General features: G+C 48.1%; 1 non-coding gene across 1 annotated transcript; it reads right to left on the bottom strand.

Moving 5' to 3' along the window:
- Positions 1-209: 209 nt before the first annotated feature.
- On the bottom strand, positions 210-316 carry LOC130023857 (U6 spliceosomal RNA). The gene has a single exon (XR_008792519.1). It is a non-coding gene; the product is annotated as a U6 spliceosomal RNA (small nuclear RNA).
- Between the last annotated feature and the right edge of the window lie 6640 nt (positions 317-6956).

The following is a 6956-nucleotide window of genomic DNA, read 5'->3' as shown; positions in this document are numbered from 1 at the left end:
AGTGCTACATTATTAATCAGTTTAATAAATACTCAAAGCATTTCTAAAATATCTGAACTATTTAAAATATATGTATATGGGAAATGGAAGTCAAAGATGATAAATACCATTTTAGAAATTTAAATCTTTTTTTAAAATAGGTAAAATGCTGGGAATCGAACCCGTGTCGGCTGCATGCAAGGCAAACGCCCACCCTGCTGTGCTATCTCTCTAACCCCTAACGCTTCACGAATTTGCGTGTCATCCTTGCGCAGGGGCCATGCTAATCTTCTCTGTATCATTCCAATTTTAGTATATGTGCTGCTGAAGCGAGCACTAGTTTTAATTTCAGATGAGGTCCTTTTGAATTATGCTGACTTTTTATTTTAGAAACAGAAGAGCTAGGTGAGCAATTAATATGCTTCAGTCAAACTGAAGTCTAATATAATACTCTCTGCACATAATAATATGGTATTCTGCTAGGTCGCTGGTATGTAATTGTTAATAAATATACCAAACCCATCAACAGGACTTGATCACTTGATCACTTGACTTCCCGTTAATCATCAATTTGCTCGAATGGGTGCCAGTAACATCTCCATTTCTCCCTGTCACGTGCTAGTGTAACCCAATGGCATCTGTGTTCTAGGAATATGAAGAGCCTCAAACCGATCGTTCAGGGTCCTGATGGAGAAGTCCGACCATCTGGTAGGTGGGCGGCCACGTGGTCTTTTGACGTCCAGTGGAATCCAGTTGGTAATGGCTCTAGTCCAGCAGTCATCTCCAAATCTCATTACATGTCCAGCCCATCGGATTTTTGATGCCTTGGCAAATGAGACAGCATCCCTGATTCTTGATCTTTGACAGAGCTCAGAATTCCAGATTCTTTCTCTCATTTGAGTGAAACGTGATACTCCCAAGCACAGCTCTTTCGATTCCTCTTAGGGAGACCCAAATAGTGTTCTCATCCTTTTGCGTAGGGCTCAGGTCTCTGAAGTGTATGTTAATGCAGGAAGAACAGTGGAATTGAAGATATGTGCCTGGAGCCAGAATTTCTTTGCGCTCTTAGCTATTTCTTCGACGCTCTTGAAGGCATTCTAAGCCACTCTCTTCCTCCTGCGCAACTCATGTTCCAGGTCATTTGTCATGTTGACTTCTAGATCTAGGTACACATAACTGTTGCATTCGAAGATGGTCATTCTGTTGAGAGAGAATAGAGTGTCAGGAACAAGGCTGTTTCTCATAAACATTGTCTTCGTTAGATTCAGCTGTGGTTCGAACTTTCCACACTCACGGTCTAAGTTGGCCAGCATTTGTGCTGCTTGGCTAATATTTGGTGTTATTGGAACGATGTCATCAGCAAAGCAGAGGTGGTATAGTTGCGGACCATCTATCTTCACTCCCATTCCTTCCCATTCCAGTCATCACATGATGTTCTCAAGGGTGACACAGAAGAGTTTTGGTGAAATGGTATCACTCTACCAAACCTCTCTCTTGACATCAATGACCACTTCTTTGTAGAATGGTGAGATCTTGGTAGTGAATTCGTAATACAGCTCATGGAGGATCCTGATGTATTGAGTTTGAATGCCCTGATTGGTTAGGGTTTAAATGACTGCTTCTGTCTCAACAAAATCAAAGGCCTTCTTTAAATCAATGAACGTTAGACAGAGCAGAATCTTGAACTCTTGAGAAACCTCAATGAGCTTTCTTTTCAAACCATATTCTGTGGATATGGTCGATGGTGCTGAATCCTTTTCGGAACCCGGCTTGCTCACATGGTTGTACTTCATCTAGTGTTCTGCCAATCCTATTCAGGATGACTCGAGTGAACAGCTTGTAGAAGACAGACAATAGGCAGATTGGTCAATAGTTGCCAATGTCGTGAAAGTCTCCTTTCTTGTAGAGTAGTATTGTCCTGCTGGTTTTCCACGAGCGGCTCTCCGGCACGGCCACGGCCCCGGAGGCACAAGGACTTAGCACAGAGAGACACCCGCTTGGAGCAGAAAAGCAAATGGACTATGTGTTAAACCGCGCCACCATGCCTGCCCGGAGGGGAAAGGGTGTTGTCCCACTCGCCCGCTCCTCTCTGCAAAGAAAGATGGCGGCCGCACGGGAGCCTTGTGGACAGCAGGTTTGAGCCGGGGGCGGGGGGCGGCAGGGGCCTCATGGGAAGGGGGGCATTCTGGGCCGTCCTTCACACCCAACCGAGGTCACCAGCTGCCCCCCACGAGCGGCTCTCCGGCACGGCCACGACTCCAGAGCACAGAAACTCATCTCTTAACTATCTAACTTTTAATAGAAATACTTCCAGGGTTAATAAGTAAAATAGCAGAAATCCAAAACCTCATTTTATTCTTAAACCCAGCTGTAGAAAGCAAATCATTTCACAACGCTGTTTCAGCATATCTGATTGGGGGGGAGTCATAAACTCTAAACAATAATTGTGCATCTTCTATCGAAACAATGTATCTAGTCAAAGTAGATAGAGTATTAACTAGAACTCATCTGCCACACAGGAATTGGGAGGGGTGGGAGGTGGGGTTCTATTGGGGTTCATGGTTAAAAATAAGTATTGGTAAAGGGAAATGTGTTTGATACTTACATGACTGAGACCTAAACCCGAAAGCTCTGTAACTTTTCCCACAGTGATTCAATAAAGAAATAAATTTAAAAAAAAAAAGCAGTCCTGCTGGTTTTCCATTGGGACAAAATCTTGCATTCAGACAGGTAGCGTGTGAAGAGCCGAGCCAGTGTATTGATGAGTACTGACGGCAGGTTCTTCAGGTGTTCAGGTCTGAACTTGTCTGGACCAGGTGCTGTTGGTTTCTTTAGTGATGAAATGGCGGGTCGTATTTCAGAAGGGAGAACGTTGGGAATGACATTTAAATTCTGCGGAATTTGGTATGTGGGCAGGTGGACGTGGCTAATGAAGAAATCCTAGTAGAAGTCATGGATAATTTTCTACATTTTACTTCTGGAATATGTGATAGATTCATCAAGACATCGGAGGGCAGTCATCTTGGTCTTGTAGTTAGTGAAGGACAGGCGGGCATTTCGAATACTTTTCCCGGCTTCTGCCACACCTACCAGCACTTCTGCATTTCTCTCTTTGAGGTCTTCCTTGATCGCATCTCTGCACTGCTTCGCGAGCTTAGACTTTCCCTTGCGGTTGCCTGAGGCATGAGCCAAACCACTTTGGCAAATAAGCTCAAGAGTTTACGAAGACATGAGTTTTTTTGTTGCTATCTTTCTCAGAATTCCTCGCACAAATGTTGAGGTGCTGAACCAGTCGATCGTATTCCTTGTCAATGTTGTCAAAAATGGCATCTTCCCATGTTGCTGCAATAGTGCCAAAGAGCTCCCAGTTGGTGCTCATTCTGGAAGTTATCTTCTTAAACTTTGCAGTCCTTTCTCCATGCTCTGTAAAGAAGAATTTTGCACGAAGGAGACGGTGGTCTGATTCCATTTGGAATTTTGGGATGACAGCAACATCGGTCAGGTAAAACTGTCAAATGAATAGCTTTTGGTCCATTTCATTGTGGAACCGACGAACGGGAGACTCCCATGTCCAACATTTAGATTTGGCCTACTGAAACTGTGAGTTACCATGGATGGTCTTGGTCGACATGATGAACACAGACAAGTCTCTCACCCTGTTTGTTCCATTCTAGGCATGAGTCCCGATATGGAGTTCTTAGGTTGATCTTTTAAGTCCTATCTTGGCATTATAATCATCCACAATGATCTTGCATAAGGTGTGATTTTATTTATAGAACTTCTCCAGCACAATGGGCAGGGACAGGAAGAGGGGGTGGGGCCCGCGTGTGCAATTGCTCTGCTCAGCCTGCTGTGAATCCCTGCCCTGCCCCTAACACATCAATCTGAGTTGTCCTGTGAGCAGGGTGCTATGTGTCCTGGCCACGAAGCAAATTAAGTGGAGATGATGCCTCCTCCCAGGTGAGGGCCTTCCAGAACGAGGACGAGGTTCTGGAGGAGAGACACAGTCAGCCAAACTCACTCCCAGCAGCCAGTGTAGGTGCTAGATGATGAGATTTCCATCCTTTGGTCCCTGCAAGTGGGTGCCATGTGCTTGTTGATTCTGAGGTGGGAGGAGAGCCTAGACCCCCACGGACTGTGGATTCAAGGAACTTCCAACAGACCAGTGATGCTGCCTGGCCCAGCGGTGCAGTCGCCTGTGGGATCTGAGTTTTTCCAGCCTTTGGGACCTGCAAGTTGGGTGTGGGGTGCTTATGGTGTTAGGTCTTCTGTGGATCGGATCTTATTTCCCATGGCCTGGCTGACTTGTGAGATGGTGCTCTTGTGGGGGGAAATAGGTCAAAGAGCTGAAGCACTTGCATAGTGTGACGCAGCTCCAGCTTTGTTCTCTGGCAAAGACAAGGTGACCCCCCCCCCCCCAACCTCTCAGCCCAACCCAAGCCACAAAGGTGTGACACGTTAGGAGGGTGTATGGGCAAAAATCACTCCTTGCGCTAATCAACAGCAAGCCTGGATCTGTATTTTCTCTATCGGTTTTCAACCTGGCTTCTTCCTTCCTTCCTTCCTTCCTTCCTTCCTTCCTTCCTTCCTTCCTTCCTTCCTTCCATCCTTCCTGCCTGCTTCCCTGCCTGCCTGCCTGCCTTACTTCCCTTCTTTTTTTTTTTTTACCATTTTGTTTGGGATAGGAGTGTTGTTGCCGGCCTTGTTTTGCTCACAGGTGGAAAACTGATTTAAAAATCCAAAAGGGGCTGGGGGGATAGTACGGAGGGCAGGGTATTTGCCTTGCATGTGGCTGAACCAAGTTCTACACACATAGGCACTGCATATGGTCCGCCAAACACTGCCAGGATGGATCCCTGATGCAAAGCCAGGAGTGAACCCTCAGCTCTTCTGGTGTGGCTACCAAACAAACAAAAAATAAAAACAGCCACAAGGGGCAGAAAAGATAGGACATGAGGTGAAATCAACTGGGCTTGTTACAAGTTGGATTCTCAGCACCATGGAGCCCCCGATCTGCCCTAAAGACACAGACACACATTTTTTTAAATGATACCGTGCATAATTACTCTCTGCCCAGAAAAATTTGATCACAGTTTTTTTTAATTGTAAATAAGAAGGTTCTTTACCTTTAAAGGTATGTCAAGTCCACTGTAAATTTCACCAAAACATGGTACGATCTCTGCCATCACAGTTTCTATTATACATTGCCCCATTTCCTACACATTTATTTATATCAGAGAATTGAAGCTATTTCAATGTTTCTGCTACTGAGTTAAAATCATTAGCCTTCACATGGCAAGCTTTAAAACTTTAGAAATAATTGTATATCTTTGTTTCTCATTGGGTGTAGACGATAGGTTTTGGCTTTTTTTGGGGGGGAGGGGCGGGTCATATATATATATATATATATATATATATATATATATATATATGGCTTACACCTGGCTTTGCACGCAGGGATTTCTCCTGGCAGTTCTCAAGGAACACCGTGGGATGCTGGGAATCGAACCCGGGTCAGCTGCGTGCAAGGCAAATGCCCTTCCTGCTATCCTACCTAGCTCCAGCTCCGATGACAGGTTTTGGGATACAAATGTAGCAGCATCCTCCTGTGTTCCATTATGTTCATCACCTAAAGTTCAGTCATGTTGCAGCAAACAGGAACAAATGAAAAACTAAAGAGAATATTCATTCAGCATTTAAAGAAATGACATCGAATTTTAATGAACACTGTGCCTGAGAAACAGTGCTCAAAATACTGTCCCAATCACAATTAGTTTGTACTACAGCGTTTCTTTATTCTGCTTTAAAATTCATAGAAACACACTGTAATGCAATTATCATGGGAAAACTGGGGCTGCTGCACCAGGGTGTTGGGCTGCACAAGGCTCTTGCCTACCACGCTGCATCTGTGGTGGATAACAGGGGCGTCCACGTGGTCCCCAGCGGTCTGGCACAACGATGTAGGTGGCTCGGACACGGGGTCTCGGGGTTAGGCTGCAGAGAAGGGGGCAGCACCGGATGGGAGCCGGAAGGTCAGGCCATGGCGAGACTCTGGACAGCGGGAGGGTGGCCCTGGAGGGGCGGTCGTGGTGGGTATCTCGGGGCAGAGTGCAGGGATGGGCCGGTGAGCAGCTGGCGGGGCCAGGCGAGCAGTGGCTGTGGACAGGCAGGTATGCAAGGAGGGCAGCGGGCAGTGGACAGGGTGGGCCTGCTAATCGACTTCACAGGGAACCACTGCTGGTGAGGCAAGGAGTGAGTGGCTGGACACCAGGCATGGGCCCGCGGTTGAGGGGCGGGGGAGAGGGGGGGAGGAAGTCCAGGACTGGGAACGTGCTGGAGAGAGACCTGCGGGGCCCAATCCCGTCGCAGGCCAGCCACCCTGCTCTGGCGGGTGGGCAGCTGCTCCCCAATCTAGGAACCCACGGCCCGGCTCAGCAGGAGGAGCGAGGAGCTGCAGCGTGTGCCCGGGCTGGGATGCGAGGTGGAGAAGATGTCCAGGATCCGACTGGATTCGCTGCCTGTCACGGTGATGGTGACGCTGCTGCTACCCTGCTGCGAGGCCAGCGAGAGGCCTGTGGAGTTGCAGCGGTCCGCCAATTCGGAGGTCGCATGGATGGGCGGGTCAGGGGAGCCGGAGGCCTCAGCCGCAGTGGCGGCAGCGGCTGGAACAGCCATAGCCGACGCCCACTCGACACCCTCAGCCACCCGCTGCATCTTGCCTCTGAGCGACCACACCCACCAGATTAGGCTCACAAAGTAGCAGCCGGCCACCACGAAGATCAGCACTTCTCAGTAGGTCTGCGAGGTGAACTCCCCAGCTAGCAGCAGCAAGATGCTGGCCATGCTGAAGGCTGCAGTCAGGCCGTAGAAGACCACGATGCACCGAGCCACCACCTCCCGCTGCCGGGCAGACCACTGCCACTTCCAGGGCAACCGCGTGTTGCCCTGGGACACCATGTCATACAACGAATTGTCAC

The sequence above is a fragment of the Sorex fumeus genome, unplaced genomic scaffold (assembly GCF_029834395.1).
Source record: "Sorex fumeus unplaced genomic scaffold, SorFum_2.1 ptg000024l, whole genome shotgun sequence".
Classification (NCBI taxonomy): domain Eukaryota; kingdom Metazoa; phylum Chordata; class Mammalia; order Eulipotyphla; family Soricidae; genus Sorex; species Sorex fumeus.
Note: the sequence above shows the minus strand (reverse complement) of the source record. Positions and strands in the feature narration are given on the sequence as shown.